The 22840-nt window shown below is 34.0% G+C and overlaps 1 long non-coding RNA gene across 1 annotated transcript in view; it reads left to right on the top strand.

Moving 5' to 3' along the window:
- Positions 1-22840, top strand: part of LOC102442415 — a 78833-nt gene that overhangs the window by 33640 nt on the left and 22353 nt on the right. The window contains exon 2 of the long non-coding RNA XR_002827564.1: positions 15186-15251. This is a non-coding gene — a long non-coding RNA (uncharacterized LOC102442415). The remainder of the gene's footprint in view (positions 1-15185; positions 15252-22840) is intronic.

Genomic DNA, 22840 nt, shown 5'->3' with positions numbered 1-22840 from the left:
CTTTACTAGATTCAGTTCACTTAGCAGGCCTTTTTTTTTTTTAATTACTCTACGTGACACCCATAGACTGCTCATTCAACCTCTCTCATACTGAGAGAATGCGTAAGGACAAGTACGATGGTGAAGTAAACTGGATTCGATGAAAGCGTCTTTGCAACAGGACCGGGGAGGACTACGGCAAGTAAACTACACACACACACACACACACACACACACACACACACACACACACGGTTGTGGAGCAGGGGAAACCACGCCTCCTGTGTGTGCTCCCATTGGATTGCACAGCAAGTAGAATGCCTCGGGCTCCAGAATCTGACAGATGCGGACTCATCCACATGCTTGCTACCTGGCAAATTACTTAGTGTCTCAGCCCTGGTTTCCTGGTCTGCAAACAAAATAATAGTACCTACCTCATAAAGTTGTTCTGAAGCTTATGTGCAATAACTCCTGCAACGCGTTGTCATACAGCAAGAGCTCTGCACACAGGCCGGGTTGTTTTAAGTACGCGTGTGTCCATCCAATATAGATGGTCTCGGAGACACATTCCGTTGTTGGTTTAGACACTGGCAATAAGACATTTTTCTTTTCGCTTAAGCTGCACCCTTATCTGTTTTCCTCGAACAGTAGACTAAATGCTTATAGACTGATATATCGTCTATGGACCTTCAGGCCCACAGTCCCACGGTCTCTCTACCTCCAAGGCTGAGTAAACGGGGACTTGCACGCACGCGCAAGGAAGAAGAGGTAGGAGCGTTGCCACCAAGGAAGTACTGGGAGAGCCGGGAACAGCTATAATTCTGCGCATGTGCAAAGAGAGAGAGGGTTGGGGAGTTGGGGGGAGGGGTTTGCGCGTGCGCAAAATTGTTGGGAAAGACAGAAGGGGGGTTGGAGGAGGTATTGACAGCTGTGGAGGCAGCCCGCGTTCCCGGCATGCCCCGGGGCGGCGGGGTTGGCTCTAACGAATTTGAATGAGGAGCCTTAGCGCTTTCGGCGCCATTTTCGAGTGATGCCTGAGCCCATCAATCTAGCGGGAGAGATGGGATAACCTGTCCGACAGTAGATCGCCGATAGGACTCCACCGAAAAAATCACTTAAAAAATCTCCAAAAATCACTTCAAACCGAGGGCAGTCCGCGGAGCTTGGCCAGGGTTGGCGCTGTCGGTAAGAGACTGAAGTAGCAGAGCGGGACTCGGGAGGTGGCAGTGGTGGGACTGGCAGGCGGAGGGGGTGCAGGGAGTGGGCACTGGGTCCGTCTTCATTTTAATCACGAAAAAAGCGAGGAGGTCGGGTTGGGGGTAGCGGGGTGTCTGCGAGTGGGCGGTGGCGGGCGGAATCGCGGGAGCGCAGGGACGGGGGTGGGGGGAGGGGAGCTGCAGTTTGAGCGGGACGGGCTGCGGCAGAGCGGCCGCCGCCCAGCGGATCTGTCAGCGCGACCCCCGAGGACCCGGGCGGACGCGCGGGGCTCGGCGGCCGCGGCTCCTTGACAGGAGGAGCGGGACGAGCGCCTCCTCCCCCCGTGGCGGAACCGGGCCGTCTTTTATTGCAGTTTGCCTGGCCTGCTGACGGCCGTCTTCCCGTGACAAGAAAGTTCAGGCTGGCGGAGAATTGAGGACCCGAAGTAGCGGGTGCCTCGCGCCCGTCGCGCTCTGACGCTGGAACGTGAGGAGCCCCAGGAGTGGGAGTTTCCCGCTGCCGGCCTCGGTCCGGGCGGGGGTCGCGCTGCCCGCTGCCGCGCTTCGGGGCAGATAGGGCTTTTGAGGTTCTCGCCGCTCCTGGGAAAGGTGCTGGACTTTCGCTTTTTGCCTGGGATCTTTGTCTTGGCTCTCCCGGTGTTGTCCTTTCGGGGGGGACGGGGGGACGGGGGGTATTGGGTGAGATAAAAGATGGGGCTTTGAGTCTTGCGATTGCCTCCAAGTCACTTTTCTTAGAATACTTTTTCTTCTCCAATCTTTGAAACATGTCGCGAGGAAAAAAGCAATCTGTGAAGCAGTATTGATGTTTTCCTCGGGAAAGTCTTTACCGGGACAACTTAGCGGCAATTTTGCCGCCCCCGCCCCCCCCCCCTTTTCTTAGGAACTCTCTTGACCCTGAGGCGGAGGGGAGAGGGATGTTATTTGTCTTTCCCTTTAGTGATTGCTTTTTTGTTGTTGTTTTCTTAGCTCCCAGTTCCTACCAATTCTTACTCGACAGCTCGAAAGATTTGAGCCAGGGGCGGCCTTAAGTAATACTTGATAGGTAATGACCTTTGTAAATATATTGGCTCTGGAAGCCTTTTCTGCGGCGAAGCCCCCGAGGTTAACTCCGTGCAGGCGCGGTGTTTGCGTGTGGGATGCACGGCTCTGAGGGGCGAATGCGCAGGAGATGGTTTTTGCAACAGCGATTGAACTGTTGGCCAAGAGGAATAACGCTTCGGGGGACCCGCCTGCGGAACCCCCCCCCCCCCCCCCCGATGTAACGATGGGTTGATTTCTTATTTCTGTAAAGACTGGGGGAGCCGCCTTCACTTAGAATCTTTTCCCGAAGAGAACAGGAGAACGAAATGTGATGTTTTTCAAATTGTGTTTAACGGAGCACCCAAAACACTGGACTCGTTAGCCCCTGATTGGCTGGAAGAGAGCGGACTGAGGGATTTGAATGTTAAACACTAGATTATAATTTTCGACTTTACGAAAGATTATATTTTTAGACAACGGAAATAATTACAAAACGTTAATACGGAGAGTTGAAAAAAAAGCTGGTGTTTAATTTTTTTTTCCATAAAAGAACTTCGAGTGATTTTGAAATGTATATTAAAAGTAAAATTGAGGAGACAATTTTCGCAAAATAGTAATTCTGCTGGCAGAAATTGCAAGATTTTTATATATTTGCCCCTGTTCGCTATTGGTTAAAACTGAGTGAAGCATTAAGATTGTTTATTCTTTTGACAGAAATTCTTCATCTTAAGCTACATATATTTATTAGATGCAGATTGCAGGGGAATTGTTTTTTTTATTTTTATAAGAAGAAACTTTAATTTTCTTAATGTTGAGAAAGAGTTTTCCCACATTTTTTACAAAATTGGATATATTTTTTAAATTTTTCATATCTTTAAAATAAATGTTTTATTTAATTAGCCAATGTAGCGGGCTTAAAACTTTATTTACAGGAAATTTATATTGCTTAATTTACACAATACAACAGGTAAGTATGCACAGGTGCGTATATATGATTTCATTCCTTTGATAAATTTACTATGAAGAAAATATTGTATACAACAGTGGGTATGATGTGTTTTATTTGGTTGGTTTTAAGTTGATTTTTGTTTAACATTGCTTGAGACAGCCATCTATATACTTATGTTTATTACCAGCTTGTCATTGCGTTTAATTGCATCTTGATAAAAGTCCGGTGTGGTTTTCAAAGAAAATTTGTAAACTTACTGATAAACAAGATAGCTGTTAATCCTTTTTAAAGTTTTTTTAAATTTAATAGAAATTTGCATCCTTTTATGAGTAGTAGTTGAAATTTTGAAACTTAAGAGTTTGTATTCTCACATTAGATCAAATATGCATTGTTAGGAAATATAAGTCTCTGCAGGGCTATAAATATAATTTATATTAATAGAGTGGAATAACTGAATTTACAAATGGTACTATTTTATATTGCCTTCATAACAAGAATTGCAATTACAGAATCTATGTTCATTACCTTATTTTAAAAGCTGTTTTATTTTCAATCATCTCATGAAAATTTCATAGAAAATACTAATTATCCTTTATTAAATTTGAGTTGATGAAATTATAGACAACCTCTTTTCTATTTTTAATGTAATTTTACCTATGATACCAGTGGGTTGTTGTCTTTTGTTGTGTGTTTTTTTTCCGTGGTTTTGTTTTTTGTGTTTTAATTTTCACTCAAATTATTATGTAACTTGGAGAATTTGAGGGTGGGAGAGGCTTTCAGATTTCACCAGGCTGGTTAAATTTAACCATACTTTTTTTAGTACTTTGCTTTATGGTTTTTGTTTTGGGGGTGATGGGTGAAGGATTGTCTTGCTTAATAAGATATTTTTTAAGGAAGAGAAGGATTCCTTTATTTAAAACACTGCTCTTAAAGCTTGAAAACACACTAGCATCTAAATAAAATTCACAGCATTAAAAATATTTTCCCTTTTATGTGATATAGATAAGAGGAAGATTTTGGTTTTAGATTTGTGGGCATATAGGCATGTGTTCCAACAGATGCATATGATTACTATATTATGTATGTGATTGAATTTATTTTTATTGTACTGTAAAGACTAGAAAAGTCATAATACCACAGGAAAATAATGGTGAGTAAAGGTGTTACTATAGTGGCTCAACTCTTTTTTAAAGCTATGTTTACATATTGGTGGGGGGAGAGGGAACTTGAGAAGGTAAGGTATCAGTCTTCCTGTTAGCATTGATTTTAATTTTTGTCTTTACTATTTTAAAAAATCCAAATAAAAGTACAGTTTTAAACTTGGTTTTAATGCTGTCAACTGTCTTAGTTGTACATTTATAGAATGTACTCTCAGATGTTTGTATGTAGCACTGTATTTTTTCTAATCAGATTAATATCACTTTTAATGTTTATCATGAACTAGAGCTAAAGATGAAAATTTCAAAATAACTTTCATATTCTGGATTCCTTGTATTATCATGTTTGGTATACTACATTTTTGGTTTTTGTTTTGTGGAGACTTGCCTATATTTTTATTTCTGTTTATTTATTGATATGTAGTAACAGTTCAGAATGTAACAAAATATTGTAGTCCAAAAATATTGATCAGTTGATTTGGTTTACAAAAATAAAATAGCCAGAAGATTATATTAGTTATTTGTTCTACATGATACATAAACTTTCTCCAATTAAAAAAATCAGAGTATAAATTTATACACTATTTTGAAATTTTATTCTACAAAAAATTATCTCTTTATTTTAACAAATTACTGGCCTAAAATTGGCTCTTGTCTTTTGTTTGTTTGTTTGTTTGTTTGTTTGTTTAATGAAGCATAATGATCCCCATATTGATTTCTTTTTAACCCGTTTTTAAAAGAAACAGGCTATGAATCTGATTATAACTAGAAAACACATCTTAAAAAGAATTGCCATATTTTAGAGTATGAGTATACATGCATTTTTGTTCTTTTATTATTATTCAGCAAGCTTACAAACACTATATGTCAGGCAACTAATCTGGGCATGTAATAAGAACTCAAACTATGACTTGCTGAAATTTGGTAGCCCCTCTCTTAACACCAAAGGAAATCGGTAATAAAATACCACAATTACCACTTTCTTTTAAATAAATGTTGAAAATGAGATTAAGCTGTTTGCATTTTTTACAAGTTACTGTTAGAGCTTTAAAGTTGATTGTCTTATTAATATGAGTAACATCAGTTTTATAATATCACATTACTAAATGTGTTTATATATTTTTCTGATTATTTGCAAATACAAATGACTGTAAAGCCTTCCTATAAATACTGCTTTCTGGAGGGGAAATGATTTCCATTTGCCTTCCCTCCCCCCACCCCTCTTCACTGTCTTCGATATGCTTTAAAAGGTCTTCCTTTAAAGATAAGTTTCAAATATTAGAATTGATATTAAATACATACGAATTTTATTCTAAATATTTCTTATCAAGTTATGAGAAGTTTAACATACTTTTGTTTAATTCTGACTTATTTTACTAAAAAATTTTTACACTGGAAAGATGTGGGTTCTAAGTATAAATAATAAACTATTTTGTAATAGATTTGAGATTTGAGTTTCATTATTTAAAGGTTTTTTACACCTTTTTAATCATTTGGTTTAATATTTGTCTTGTCTTTGTACTTCCTTTGTTCTTTATTATCTAGTATATTTTGTTTTCCTACTATGTAAAAACTTAACTTTTGGCATGGAATACATATTGGTATCAACTACATTTCTTTTATGATTTTTAAAGCTAAGCTACCTTAATTTTTAGAGTGCTCAAATACAGAAAACTTTGTCTATATCTTTGAGGAAGACTATTGTAGTAATGATTTTAATTTTTTAAAATATCATGGTATTTAATTGGTGTTTGTGGGTTATGTGTGTGTGGTTTTTGCCTTTAAATAATCAAATATTTGGCACCAAAGAAGTAAAAATTTACTTGGTTTTTATTTCTTTTCCTAAGCTATTTTTAAATAAACATGGATAACTCAGAGCTTTTTGGTTCACTTATAGTACATTATTAATCTTTGGTAATTTAGCAATTTAATATTTTTATATAGTTGATTGCCACTAAGTCAAAATATAGGTGAAACAAATCAAAAAGCCACATATACATTTGGTTACACCATGTCTGCTAGGAACATTAAAAAAAAGCATTGGCCCAATATTCATCTGTTTATTACTTATATTTTAATTTGCTTAGAGAGTAAGTTCTAAATTTTGTTCTGTTAGAATTGTAATGTCTTAAAATATTTGGAAATGTCAATATTAATGTTCACTCAGGTATGGCAAAAGATAAAAGTTGAAAATAATGGTAATTTCTATAATCATTAAAAGTTTGATAATTTGGGGAGAAAGGTAGTGAAAAGTTCCTCTCCATCCCTTAAGTATTTTTTTAAACTGGGTTTTGTAAGTTTCAGAAGCACAGACAAAATGTATCTCTGGTATTTTCCTTGTGAGTCCCCTTTACCAGTTCTCTAACACCTACTTACGCACCCTCCCCCCCTACACTGCTTTGAAAATGAATGCCCTAAAGAGAAATGAAAGCAGAAACATATTAATCTGATTTGAAGAGGCTTCAAATGATAAAGCATATCACAGGTGTTTCTAATCAAGTTATTTCTATTTAAATAACATTATTTTCAAGTTAGTGTGTGTTTTCTAACATACGCAAGATTGAGGTCATTTTGAAGACCTTACCTCTGTCCAGGGATCCAATGTGGAACTCCAGGAGGCGGAAATCTGTTGAGTGTCTTCTTGCTATAATACATGACATTTTTATTGCAGGTTTTGACCTTAAGGAGAGAGCCAGTTCTGGAGAACAACCTAACTTCTTTGATTGAGCACTCACATAATGCACTGGAACATGTTAGGAGATTAAGGTATACTAAAGGTATACTAATGAATTTTAGAAGCATACAGTTTTATATCTTTTCAATATAATTGGGTTGCACAATTGGTAAAGCTAGAACTTTTAGGTGAGTTAAAACTCAGTAAAGATATATTAATACATCCTGTGAAGTAGCCATGGTTAAGTACTCTTATTAAAACTCCAGATTTTTTATATAGTCGATCTCATCATCTTGTATTAGGTCCAACTCCAACTGAATTTATTTAGTCTAAAAATAAGTATATATAGGGATTTTTCTTTTTTTCCTCTTAGGGTTGTTATTATAGTGTTATATATAAAAGAATTAAATGTTGGACTTTTCATCTTATAAAATGGAAAGTTTCAATCAAATGGAATTTGGTGCTTGGCTGTATGATGGGTTTAGTGGTCAGTAAAGCCTACAAAATTAGATAAAATTAATGAGAATATTTTTAAAGCATTTAAAAGATTCCAAGTAGTATTCTAACTAAAAGTGGCAATTTGGTTGAAACTGAAAAACCCACTTTCTTAAGTAGAAACTAGTGTCTGACTCATGGGTGCTCCAAGTAAAATATTTAAATTGTTCATATCAGAAGTTGCAAACTCTTTAAAAATAAATGGGAGAATGCCAAAATTTCTAGTGACTTATTGTTTTTTCCTCCAGAAAACTTTACAACAGAACCACTTTTATAACATATTTATTTTCTTTGATTTGTATGGGTTTAGTTGAAAATTTTGGCTACTTAGCTAATAAAATTCTTGATTTCTAAATGGTAATCTGGTATAATGAAAATGAACTTGAACAGTATTACTATGATTTTTTAAAAACTATTTGCCACATAAAGTGAGCTTTACTAAAATATAATGTACTATAATTTTTCTTTAAATGTTTTTTTCACCTAAAAATATTTACTTTATATACTTAAGATATAGGAATTACAAAAGTGGGGTGTGTTTTTTTCCACGAGAAAAGTGTAATTTAGTCTTAAGAATAAAGTGTAATTATCATGATCATAAAACTACTTTTATCTGTAAACATCTTTACACATTATTAAATATTTTTAAAGAAAATTCTCAGATGTATGTTTAAGAATTTCTGAACATTGAGATATATATCAAAATACTAAAAAGCTAATGTTGGATGTTTCTGTATTAGTAGATATTAGATAGATAATCCAGGAATGTGAATCTATTAACAGTTAAGGTTAATTAAAATGTTAAAAATTTAATAGAAATTAGTTTAATGTAAGGGTGAAATTCAGATGTTGATGTCATTATACTGTAGGTGATTGAGATAAATACATAGTATTAGAATGTCTTCATAACTTTGATTTGAGCATGTTATGAAAAATGTGAGTTTAATTAGGAAGAAAATGAAAATTTGCTCCCCTTTAACTTAACCATTGTTTTCCAGGTTAGAGAATTATAATGAAAAGTAAAAAATATGATTTCTGAATGTCTGGGGGAAAAAAATCCAGGTTCAATTTATTACTTTCAAACCAGGTATCTTTACACACAGCCTTATTGAATTAAATGGGTGAAGAGAGATAGCTTTTGCATTTATATTATAGATAAGGACATAAATCCATAGAATTATTCCTAATTTAGAGAGCTTATGATTTGTGTTCTTTGAAATTGTCAAAACTTACTCTTTGGACACAAATTTTTAGCATCATAAAATTGTCCTCTCTATACACTGGCTTATAAAGTTCCAAATTTTAAACTTAGTAAGTAATTTAACATCTAAAAGAATCAATGCAGATATTAATAGTTTTCTTGTATTTGGTCACTTCTTATAAAGGATCAGAAACTTTAATTTGTAGTATTTTATTTTAGGAGACATGTTATTAAGTTTTTATACTGCAAAGTGTGATTGGTTATCTTTTAACTGCCCCTTAAAGGACATTTTGTAAGGATTTTGGCTGTTGTAAATTTGCAAACCTGCTTATCTATATCTAAGCCTTGATATGTACTTCATTATGTCAGAATTTTGAGAAAGAATTTATTTTTTTTCCAGTGATAAACTTACATCTTGTGCAAATATCTGTATTTTTTGTTAAATGCATTTTTGGGGGTTAAATGACACTTGTTTTAAGGAAAAATTCTTAATTGTTTCTAAAATACAGCTATACTGTCAGTGTTCCTATTTTATTGAAATAGTTATCCTTAGGATCTGGTGGGAGAATATTTGGATAAACTAGAATAGAGGTAATTTAACATATGTGTATGAAGGGACTTGAAATTATTCATTATTTGTCATTGATATATAATGCTAATTTATAAGGACAACTTATATTTTAAGTAACTTGTCAGCTATAACAACTTTATTTAATAGAGGTTTTATTAAAGAGTAGATACAATTATCTTTCTTAATAAAAAATGTTTATTTGAAGCAGTTTTGTACGTGAGTATAGTTTGTTTTTTTTCTTGACTAGGAAATTCATCCTAATTCTATTTCTGTTTTTTTCAAATAAGACCTAATGCATCAGAATTACATTTTCGGATAAGCATTTTCAAAAGGCAATATTTAGTGTGAAAATTTAAATTTTTGTTAAACATTATTTTGAAGTAGAATTTAAGTTCTCAGCAACACATACCACACTTTTGGTGTTTCATTAACATATAATTTGGCTTACTTTTATTTTCCTATTTTCCTGGTTAGAGTCACTTGGAACAGAAACATGCAGTATGTTTCAAAAGCACCTGCTGATACTGATTAATCTTTTGGTTAATAGTTTATTTATTACTGTTTGCAAATGTCTTAATTTTTAAAAATCCTTTTATTTTGCTGTTAGTATTTTATTGTATAGCCTTTCTATTAAATACATATATTTAGAAGTTGTATTATCCTGTGACCTTCAGAATTATTTTTATTTTTATTATTTTTTTCCTATTGAGCTACTAAGCAGAAAAATTATGTTTTCAATTGTGAGAAAAATAAAAGATTGGGTGTTTTTTTTCTTTTTACAAAGTATTACGATCTGAATTTTAAATATTACTGTATTATATACTTTTATTTTAAGAAATAGCAAACCTATCCTTTTTTACCAAATATTTTTAAAAATGTATCAGCCAGTTCTAGCATTTATAAAAAATGTTATAGGTTTCCTAATTTTTCTGACTTCTAAAATATTTTTTCAGAATAAAAAATTTCCGTAGTTGTTAAAAGGTACGAATTGCTTTTAAATATTAAGTTTTAAGTTTATAAATAGCGTCACATTTAAATTTAAAGGTAATTTGACAGAACAGTTTATTTTTCTTATTCATCATCAATTGATATTATGTACTAAGTTTTTAGCTTTGTGTTACACATTTAAAATAGATAAAGTTACATGAAGAAATTTTTTAGTTGTTGGGATTTTTGTAAACTTTATGGGCTAAAAAATATGTTTTTATTAATGGTATCTAATGTGAAACATATGGTAGTGATTAACTGGGAGCCTGGAGCTTTTTATAAGCAAAATACAAGTTCATATCTTGATTAAAGTTCAGATACTTATTCTCCAGGAGACTAGCTATGGAAAATACTCTTTATGAATTAACCCTGAACCTGGGTAAAAAGACAACCTGAGAATTTTGGTAATTGAGCAACTAAACTACAAGTTGCAGATCATTACATGTCATTAAATTATTTTCTGAGATACATTAATAGGTGCCCTTTCTAAGCAAAACACCAATTTTGTCTTTTTGTCTTGTCTTCCCATCCTGCTTTTTAAAGAAAAAATTTCCTTTTAAATAAGTATATTGTATAATGATATAAGCAGACATGCTAGGTAGGTTGGATTGAACCATTTTGTTTTTCTTATTAGTTGTATATGCTTTTCTCAGTTTGCTGCTTCAGCAGCAGCAACAGTGAATAAACAAGTATCACCACAGCCCTTGTTCTTGTCCCTTATAGCTGGGAACAGGAGCTGGGAGATTGCTGCTTTTACTCAGCTGTTGTACACAATAGCATCATATATGCAATAATGGTGGCCAAAAGAGCCTAAACCCACCAGTTTTTACAGACTAGGTGTGACGGGCTTGTCATTGTAACCCTATATATTATATTCATTGACAAAAAGGTGTCTTCTTCCCAGAGGAACATAAAAAGAGCCATAGGTACTTACAGTTTTTAGACTTTTATTATTTTTACTATTTACTCTTGTTTTACTTAATGTAATTTTCATTCAGTTAATTTCCTCTGTTTGAATGTAAACTTGTCTTGCGTCTGAAAGTGTGTATGATGTTTCATGTTTTTCACTTTTAAGCTGGTAAACTGGAAAAATTAATAATTAGTTGCTAATAACACAAGTTAGGTAATATTGAAGAAAGAAAAGTTGACGGTGGCCACATAGTGTTTTTTTCACATTGGGGCCATATTCCAAACCCATATTTTCGTTTTCTATAGCCCAATCTAAACAAGGCCAACTTATTGTTGATTTCACTATGACAAAAAGAATACCACTCTATACTACTTAGTATTGTATATAACTAATACAAAGCATGCTGCAGATAGAAACTCATAAGTCTTTGCTTTTTCTCGCTGTTAATGTCTTATAACTGGAAAATTCAGATTATTCTAAATCTTTCAGAGATAGGACTTTGTAATTTCAAATAGTATAAAAGAGTGTTTTTATAATTTAACACAATTTGAATTTGCACAGGTTTGTATCACCTAAATATCTGTACATTTTCTCATCTTTTCTATCTAAATCATTCCAATAGGTTGTAATTACAGGGAAGTGAATATTGGGTCTCTATTAAAGTACTGATTTCATTTGTAGCATTCTTCCTGGGAACTACAATGACATTTTAGTGTGTGAGCATAATGTCTTAATTTAAAGTCTGACATTTGCAATAGCATTTCTTTAAAAAGGTAACGAATGTCCTCATTAAAAACACAACTAATCACTCCCACTCTTAATGTTTTCCTTTACTAATTACAGTAAACTAAGAATATTAGTTCCCTAATATTATCCAAAAAAGTTTTGTTGTAGTATGTGCTTGGTTATCTGAAATGATAAGTGATCCCACAACCTAGTTTAACATTGTGAAGACAAACATATTCAACCATAAGTTGAGATTACTATGTTTTGCTAATACTGAAGTGTTTTCTTTAATATGTTGATGTAATTTACAGATAACATTAATTAGTGTTAAATGACCTTTAACCAAAAAGTGAGCTACATAATCCTTTATATCAAAAACACCTTGTTTTTACTACTAATTACTGTATAAATTGTCTGTGGACTACCTGTACCAGAATAACCTAGACAAAAACATTTTCCAGACCTGCTGAATCAGAATCTACAGCTGGGGCTCAGGAATTTGGGTTTTTTTTCCAAGCTGTAATTTTTTGTTTTGTTTTGTTTTGTTTTGTTTTGTTTTTAGAAGCACTACATGCGAGAAGCACTGCCCAAAAAGAAATGAGGGAGGATTCTTCACATCAATAAACCATTTATATTTTCTGCTTTCTTTTCTCTTTGATCATTGTGTATCTAAGTTCAATAACTAATTATGAACCTTATCATTTCTTCCACAGTAGTTATAACGTCTTGGTATTTCTTCAGTCATATGAGGAAAATCTATATTATGTGAGCTTTATTTTTGTGCAAGTATCTTTGGCCAAATTTTAGTCTATTCTATTTCTTTGGAACATTTAGTATATCTACACTTGATGAATTGATCATTTAAGAATCTTGTTAGTTTTCATCTGCATAGTAGCACTTTTTCTTAAATGTAGTTTTATTATTGGAGAAAATACAGAAAGAGGAACTTTTCTTATGCTGCTTGTCGGAGCATTTGACAAAATTCTAATAAAGTTGAAGATATACTTAGGCTTGAACACAACAATTCCATTCCTAGATGTCCTAGATAAACTAAGACGTGTGAAAAAATCTTGTTTACTTTTACTTTTCATAGGAAAAATTTTGAGAGCAATTTGAATGTTAAGTAAAGAAAATGATAAATTGTGACATAATCATATGAACTCTTTGTTATACTGCTATTTAAGAGAGCTGTGTGTATTGTTATAGATTAATGATAAAAATAAGTTGCAAAATATATAATACATTATACAAAATATATATGGTATGGTAACATTTATGTAAAGTTTGAAAACAATCCTATATAATAAAAGCATAACATGTAAATTGACCGAACAGTGGAACAACCAGTCACTATGACACGCACTGACCACCAGGGGGCAGACGCTCAATGCAGGAGCTGCCCCCTGGTGGTCAGTGCGCTCTCATGGGAGCGCTGCTCAGCCATAAGCCAGGCTCACGGCTGGCGAGTGCAGGAGCGAGGGGTCCCGGACTGCGAGAAGGCGCAGGCTGGGCTGAGGGGACCCCCTCTACCCCCAAGTGCACGATTCTTGTGCACCAGGCCTCTAGTGATATATGTTGTTTTAAATACGTGAATTTATAGTAATCATATAAAAGCATACATAGTTAATAAAAACCAAATTCAGGACTATAATCAGGAGAGAGGGGAATGAGACTCAACTATATATGTAGTCTTTCTTAAAAAATTTAATTAAGCAAAGTAAGCATGGCAGAATATTAGAATTAAATACAGCTGGATTGGAGAGCCAGGGCTAAGATGTGGAGATTCATTTTGGTATTCTCTTGGTTTTTCTTTGGATTTAAAATGTTGGGGTTTTGTTTGTTTTTTTGTTTGTTTTTCAAATTAATGAGACAAAAGTGCTATTTTTTATTTTTTGGCAAAGATCTTCTACAATAAGATGTACAGTTGGAATGAATGTTTCATTAAGCATGGATGGGTTTATTCTCTTCTTTCTATTCTGTGACTTGTAGTAAGTGCTTAACTGTTAGTTGGTGTAAGAACAGTTTATAATATGTCCCAAAGAAGTCAAACCTTTTAACAAACTTACGTTTCCAGGATATTTTTCAATCTTTTTATTTTTAAAGAGAAGATGTAATGTTTTCTTTTGCATACTGGCTTTTAATCCTTCCTACTCTTAATAAGTAAAGGGCAACCATGGAAATAAATTTTTCTTATCATTACTCTTTCATTTGCTCCTGCATTCAGGCAATTTCACAACTATATTTTCTCTTGTTTTGGCCATCCTAATATATAAAAAGCCAGGGGCCATCATGACCGAAACAACCAAACGGACAACTGAACAGCAGGCTGCGTGGGGCGACAAGGCCGGCAGGGGGGGCAGTTGGGGGCGACCAGGCCGGTGGGGGGGGGGCAGTTGGGGGCGACCAGGCTGGCAGGGGGGGCAGTTAGGGGCGATCAAGCCAGCAGGCAGGGGCAGTTAGGGGTGATCAGGCTGGCAGGGGGGGCAATTTGGAGCAATCAGGCAGGCAGGTGAGCAGTTAGGAGCCAGCGGTCCTGGATTGTGAGAGGGATGTCTGGGATCGGGCCTAAACCAGCAGTTGGACATCCCCCAATGGGTCCCGGATTGGAGAGGGTACAGGCTGGGCTGAGGGGACCCCTCCCCCTTGCACAAATCTTGTGGTATGATCTTGAATTTATCTTAAAATATCTGTAATTATGATGTTCTCCAGAAGCTCAGTGTGCTTCAAGTTAGACATTGAAGAATGAGTTTTAAGTGCACTTACATATTAGCCTTTTAAACTTCAAGGTGGTATTAGTAATAGAATAGTGAGTTTTAAAAACTAATGATAAGCCCTGGCTGGTGTGTTCAGTGGTTAGAGCGCCAGGCATGCCCTTGTCCCTCCACACACACACCACACACAAACACACACACACACACACACACACACAGTAGGGTTGCTGGGTTCGATTCCCAGCCAAGAGCAGGTACCCGGGGTTCCAGGTTCCATCCCCACCCAGATGGGGGCACCTGTAGAAGGCAACCAATCTATGTGTCTCTCACATGATGTTTCTCTTCTCCCTTCCTCCTACTCTCTCTAAAAGTCAATGGGAAACATATCCTTGGGTGAGTATTATCAACAACAACAAAAAAACCCAAAGCAAACAAACTCTGGACTGAAATATATAAATGGTGCTGGGTTTTATAATCTGTGATTGTTCTGTGCTTAATAGGGATCAGAAAACTGTCAACCTCGATTGCTAATTTTATAACATATAATGTGAACACATTTTTAAAGTCTTCACTTTTATTTTCTTCTAGGTTTATAACGATAAAATGAAGACCATGATAAAACAGCCTCGTACTTAGTTCATCAGTTCTTACCTTGTAAGTATTAACTCGGCCCCCCTACCATTGCTCTAAAAAGTTACTGTTTGATGTAATTTTTTGCTTTATTTCTGATTTTTTACCATCCTAGAATGACAACTTACTAACGTCCCCTTATCCTCTACACATTGAAGGTTGGTGTTTTCTTGTGTTGTTGTTTTTTTAATATATTTTTATTTTTTAAATTCATTTTTATTGATTTCAGAGAGAGGAAGGGAGAGAGAGAGAGAGAGAGAGAGAGAGAGAGAGAGAGAGAGAGAGAAACATCAGTGATGAGAGAGAATCATCAATTGGCTGCCTCCTGCATGCCCCCTACTGGGAATCGAGCCCACAACCCAGGCATGTGCCCTGACCAAGAATTGAACGGTGACCTCCTGGTTCATGGGTCGATGATCAACCACTGAGCCATACTGGCTGGGCGAAGTTTGGTGTTTATTTAATCCATTTTAGAGCAAGAATAATGCCATTGCCATAGGTAATTTTTCTATTTGGGAAAGTATCTTACAGCTAGGCCCTAGCATCTGTAACTCTGAGAATCACAATTTTACACCTTTTTCCTTCAAAGGAATTTACATATAAGTATGGTCTTTTCTTATCATCATTATTCAGGTTCCTTGACAGTTATTTTATGGTTTTATAAATTGGAAGTATTCTCTCCATTTAAGAAATTATTATTATTATTTTTATATTTCCTTAGGTTACACTTCATACTTCTTTGTGAAGTGCTTTAGATTTAGCTGTTAAACTTCAGGAGGTGGGAAAAACAGGAAGACAATCCCTTTTCCTTCCTTTTATATATACACATGCACACCTCTTTTCTTAGAATATGAAAGATTTTTTACCCTGATTCATTTAACTTTTGAGAAACAAGTAAATTCTAAGGGAATAATTCTAACACATTAGCTAAAATTAATATTATACCATTAGAAAAGCTCTCAAATCTAGGAAATACGTATTTCCTTAAAAGTATTTGAGATTCTCTACCAAAAAGATTAATTTCCATATGTTTCTTGAGCTAATTTTATATCTCTAAATGAAAGTAATGTGCAGCTACTTCTGTTCTTGATGTTGAGGGATGGCCCTGTTTAAACGAAAACTAATACTTGAGATGCTTTTTTTACATTATCTCATACTATTGCATTAGTGACCCAGTAAATAATGTCTGTGTGTTGAAGAGTGACCTTACTATGATCATAGGTGGTCATCCACTGAATTTGATAAGTAGTTTTTAGGGTACAAATAATTAAATATTAAAACTTTTAATAATGAGCCAGTTTGAAGAGTAGTAGCCAAATGTCACAGGTCACTTCTTTTTAAAATTTTTCCCCTCAATATTTTTGTCTCTGGAAAACTAGAATGGAAACATTTGCAAATCCCCAAAGAATCCTATATAATCCAGGCTTGGGTTTCTTAATTGGTCCCTTGGAAGCCAGCTTAGCTTTTCTTCAACTAAAGTCTCAGAAAAAGAAGTCTTTTCAATTTGTATTGCACTTACTATAGACTGAGGGCAGTCTACTCTTCAAAAAGAAATGGGTATCATTTAACTTTTAAAAAATTTTTAAGCACACATAACATAACGTTGTTAACCTCATTTCATCTCCTTTATAAATTTCTAAGCAGTTTTTCTTGGCTACTCTGCAGTATCTTTTAAACATAGGTCATTTGCAATATTTCATAGTTGGAATTTTTTCTGTTGTTTGTTCTAGGTAATATGCCTGGAGTTCCCTTTAAGGTACTAAAATGGTAATGTTTCCAATTAAACAATACCCAGAAAAATAGCACATAGTGACAGTAGTCAGTGATTCTGTATGATTATGTGTATGCCTCTTATATATTTATTGAACATGACAGGAAGAGTAAAACTGACAGCCTAGGTATAAAATGTGATTGCTTACTTGTGGACATAAATTTATTTCAATTCTGCATTCAATTTATTCCTGTTTTCACATGGAGATAACTTTGAAGACTTAAATATTTCAGACAAATTAGTGACAAAGGACAAGACTGCATTGAGTAATCTGTTGATGTTACCTATTTTATTTATGCTTAGAACATGAAATCCCTGTTATACTAGAGTTCATTACATTTGTATGTTTATTTCCTATTTAAATCAAGACCTGTGCTATTAAATTTTGCCTTGTTTTCATTTTCCTGATATGTTTACAACACAAGGTTTAGGGGTAAACTGACTCACTCATGCACTCTCTCCTTTGTCACCTGAGAGACTCATGACTGATCATACAGGTAGTATCAGCATGAAAGGATTGTGGAATCGAGAACCAAAGTTTCATTCAACAACCGAGACATTTTTCCCCATAAAAACTTGGTTGAGAATCAAGTTGTTTGAGATGGGAGATGTTTAAGAACCGAGGTTTGGCTATATTTATTAGTTCTTATCAACTTTTTTGTATTGTATTTCTTGGCTGACATCATGGTATATTTATAATTGATTCATATCTAGAGTAAAATCATCAAAAATTTAATACCCCAAAAATATGAATGTTTAGCTTCTATTTAGGGACTTATATATAAATATCCTGACCTTTCTGGGATAAATTGTCTAAATTGAAATCCACTTCACAGTTTCCAAATAATCATTCATTTGTTAATTTCTCCATCAGAAAAAAAAAATCAAGGTAGTATAGAAACAATACAACTTAAATGCAAAAACTAGGTTTTTTGGATTATAAAACAAGTTTTTTGGATTATAGCGAAATGTTATTTCATTGCATGCCTCATCACCACACTGAATTTTAAATGTATCTTCTGTAGTTAATATAATCTTTTTGTATTTAATCACTTGTACCCAAAAGACAAGTAAAAAAAAAAAAGCGAAACACATTTTAATCTGTTACCCGTGAGTTTTATATATTTGGACATTTCATAAACCTCTCAATTTCTTAATAGGGTAATGAAAAAATTACCATATTCAGTGAAATTGTCATGCTGTTTGGTTTGACCCCATAATTTAGGCTTTGCTTAAAGATAGTAAAGAGTGGCTAATTTAAATGTTCTTCAAGTATAATAATACAGGGTAGGGCCCTGGACATTGTGGCTTGGTGGTTAGAGGGTTGACCCATGCTCCGAAGGGTCGAGGGTTCGATTCCCAGTCAAGGGCATGTACCTGGGTTGCAGGCTCGATCCCCAGCCCAGGTTGGAGTGCCTTCTGCCTGCGGGAGGCAAACAATTGATGTGTCTCTCTCCCCTTCTCTCTCTAGTCCTTCTCTCCCTTCCCCTACTCCCTCCCTCTCTCCTTTCCATTATCTAAAAATTAATGGGAAAAATATCCGGTGAGGATTAACAAAGAATAATAATAATAATACAGGGTGGGGCAAAAGTAGGTTTACAGTTGTTCATATGGAAAATACAATAACTAATAAATAATACAAAAGTAAATGGTTTTGCATACTCACAACTGTAAACCTACTTTTGCCCCACCCTATATTTCATTACTTAAGTAGTATTCCACTGTCCTGAGCAAGGATAATCATTCTGCAGCCCAGAATGGTTATATATAGCCAGCTCCAGAGGTTTAAGTGCAGAATTTAAAGCATACTTGAAGAAAGTAATTACTATTATAAAATGTATGGATGCCATATTAAAAGTAAAATTAAGATACTTGAAAAATCTAAAGTAATGTAGTAACACATAAAAGATAGCTAAATAACAAAGTAGCAGAAATATTTTTATGCCATGTAAAGAGGTACTCCTTCTCTATCTAGCTGGAATTGCTCCACTAGAATCTTTCACTTTATTAATAATTTAAATCAAGAATTTTCACATTTGATTAAAATAAATCAAGAATTTCTGTATTTTATGGAAATATTTTTATCAGGCTTTCAAATAGAAAGTAGTTATTTTTAATTATCTCAGATAGTTAAAAGTAGAAATAAAAATAGGGAAAAAATCATCCTTCTCATGAGGGTGATTATTAAAACATTGGTGATAAAATTACAGTATGTATTGTCACAGAAAGCAATAATCTTTGCCTTGGCCAGTGTGGTTCAGTTGGTTACATCATCCTCCCGTGCACCAAAGGGCCTCCAGTTCAATTCCTGGTCAGGGAGACAACCGATTGATGTTTTCCTCCCTCCCTCCGTTCCTCCCTCCCTCCATCCCTTTCCCTCCTTCTCCTCTACCTCTTCTCCCTCCCTAGGTAGTTAGTATTTAGTGGGTACAGTTTTAGTTGCTATGGATAAAAAGGTTCTAGAGAATGGAGGGTGGCAATGATTGCACAGCAATGTGAATGGTCTTAATGCCATAGAACTTTAAAATGGTAACATTTATGTTAGGTATATTTAACTGCAATTTTAAGAAATAAAATTAATGACGTTCTTAATGTGAATTTTTTTAAAAGGTTTTAAAAACTGATTGCATTTTATAGTATTCACATTTCAAGTATGGTATACTTGGCTTAGTTTAAAATATACACTAGTAGACTTAGCAAAAAGGAAGTATTGGAATTGAAATGACTCATTTTTCATGATTTTGAAATAATCATTCATTTGACTTTGTAATAATTATTTAATGTATACATCTACTTGCCGCAGGCTCAAAGAACAGTATATAATCTTGAACGGTTATTTATTTCATGATTTTTGTCTCAATCTAAATGATCGTAAATTTTTTGGAAGGGATTTTGTCTGGTATATTAGTGTACCAATTAGTGTAACAACTGGGGCCGTGCCTAGCTCATAGTAGGTGTTCAATAAAGTATTTGTTAAATAAAATACATATATATATATATATATATATATATATGTATATGGTTTGTATATTTGAAAATTGTCATGCTTACATTTTTGTCTGAAAGGGTGTGCCTTTTTGTCTGGAAAGTGGGTTTGACGGGAGAGGGTAACCTGAAGGTCAGTTTCTTAGTGTAATTGGTAAATACAAATAAGTATTATGTATTTTCATGTTATTGCAAACATTTATTTTGGCTACATATTAAAAATTGTGTGGAAAAGTAAGACACTAATAGAGTAGAGTAACATATGAAACACAGGTTGCTCAGATAGGAGATTAACTACATATGTTTTTTAATAATAGTGAAAATATTCACAAGAAAATTAATATGGACTATATGACAGTTGTGCTTTTTCTAAACAATTAGATATTAGGAGGGATGGACAAATTTCAGTGCACATCACGTTATTCTGTAGAAGTATTGTAGCCTTAGCAAAGCTATTTTAATGGTGAGAAAACGGGGATAAAAGAGGTTATCAAGATTTGAGCTAGAGTCCTGGTAATTTTATCTTTTAGAGGAGTGGTAGGGAATGTCCAATCCATAGGACATATAAAGCCCTCAAAATCATTTGATCTGGCCTTGTCAAAGCATTAAGGGTGAGTTAATTAAATGTTTGACAAAATATAGCAGGCTAATTTTTAAGTTGACAATTTTGTGTGGCCCAAGAATGATGTTATAAATATCCAAATAGCCTTTGGCAGAAAAGAGGGTTCCCCACCCCTGTGAGAGAAATATGTAATTCCCAAAGTTGAATAAGTGGAAAATGTTTAGGAGAATATTTTCTTGCCTGATGAAGAGTGGAAACAGGTAAGGGGTAGAAAGATAAAGAGCTACAGGATTTCTGTTTTTATTTCTCATCTCTGGGTACAAAGTTAACTTATCTTTCCAAGGCTTCATATTCTAGAATTACGTCTTATATAAAATGATATCCAACTTTGACAGACTATTTTAGTAGGGAGATAAATGTTGAGGGTAAAATATTTGGGTTTTTAAACATAAATTATTTAAGAAAATTGATTTGTTTGGGGTCTTTTTACTTAGTATTAAATATTTCATGTGACTTCATTTTGCTAGCTTTAGTTTATTGAAACTGAGCTCTTGCATGTCATTTTTTATTTTTCTCTTGATAATGAAGTCTTACCTTCTTAATGAAGATGTCTTATGAAAAGTGTACTTCAAGGAATGATGCTGTTTATAATATATGCTGTTACCAAGGTAAAGACCAAATTTTATGAATTTACTTTTTATAAAAGAAAAAAATAACTTAAAGTATTTAATACATTCAAAATTTTGGTTAAATATTTAACTATTAACTTATTAAGGTGACATAGGAAAAATACTTTTCTTTTCCTCACATTATGCATTTTTGTTTTCCTAACTATAGCAAAGTGCTTGGCACATAGTTGGCTTTCCTTAAATTTTTGATGTAGAAATAAATTATTATGCTACTTAAAAGCTTCTAAGAAACTAATTATGCAATAATCTATAAACATGGAATTTTTAATGGTTTTATTCTCTTTTTTCCCTAAAAGAAAAAAAAATATTTTTGTATCTTTAGGTGCTAATGTGAGTTTAAAAAAATAAAACCTTGGAGTAAAGTAGCAGCACATAATGGTTTGTGGGTTTTGAAAAGGTGCAGGCCATATTGTGCTGCCTCAAAAATACAAGGATCTGATCTTCTGAAGAAAATGTATTTGTTTTAACTCTTCATAACTCCTATGATAGTGATGTCAACAGTGCCTTAGCAGCACGTAAATATTGGCGTTAAGATTCTAAATTATCTCCAGTATTAACTGTGCTGCTGAAGTAAGGTTGACCATATTCTACAGTCATATTTTAATATATATTAATATTACTAATGAACTTTCTGTTTTATTGATAGTGTATTTTCAGTGTTATTAATAATCCTGTTATGTTTATAATTCTATAATCTATAAAAATTAGTACTAACTTTTCAGATGTATTATGTATATTAAAATAGTATAATTGCAATTTAATAATTGTGTTGAATGCCATCAAGAGTTTATTGAAAGAGCTTATACATCAAATAAATATTTCTTAATGCACATTTATATTCAGTGTAAATATACAGATTTTTACTTATGATTAAACAAATATTCATTTCCCTTTGTTTCTCTAGTAAAACGAAATTACTTGAGAGATACTTATCTCACATTTAAATGTACATTATAACATATACATTTTGGAAAGAACTTAGACTATTTAATAATGTTTCTAAATATTTCCTTGTAAGGAAGGGGAAAAATAATGAAATGTGAATTAAATTCCTGAAATTCTGAGTCTCAAAATGCACTTAATCATAATTTTCAAGGTAGGAAAAATCTTACACATGATCAACCTATTCCTGGGATAACTTAGGAAACAACTCAAATTAAGTAAATTAAGTAATTTGCTATTTATGACAGATTAGAATCTTAATCCTATGTCTGACTTTATGTTCTCATATTTTTTCCTGTTCTTATTAAATTTTTTTTTTTAATAGCCAAAGATTTTTGTTTAATGAGTCAAAAACGAACATCTTGCCCTGGCCGGTGTTCCCAGTGGTTAGAGCGTCGGCCATCTCAATGAGGTTTCAATTCCCAGTCTAGGGCACTTAACCTGGGTGATAGTTGGCTCCTGGCCCTTGATCAGGACATGCAAGAGGCAACCAGTCAATGTGTCTCTCTCACATTGATGTTTTCTCTCTCTTTCTCTCTCCCTCCCTCCCTTCCAGTCTCTCTCTGAAAAAGCAATGGAGAAAAATATCCTCGTCTGAGGATTAACAAAAAAACAAACCATGTGTGTGTGTACACATACATATATACGTGTGTGTGTGTGTGTG

Source organism: Myotis lucifugus, unplaced genomic scaffold (genome assembly GCF_000147115.1).
Source record: "Myotis lucifugus unplaced genomic scaffold, Myoluc2.0 scaffold_7, whole genome shotgun sequence".
NCBI classification, from domain to species: Eukaryota; Metazoa; Chordata; class Mammalia; order Chiroptera; family Vespertilionidae; genus Myotis; species Myotis lucifugus.
Note: the sequence above shows the minus strand (reverse complement) of the source record. Positions and strands in the feature narration are given on the sequence as shown.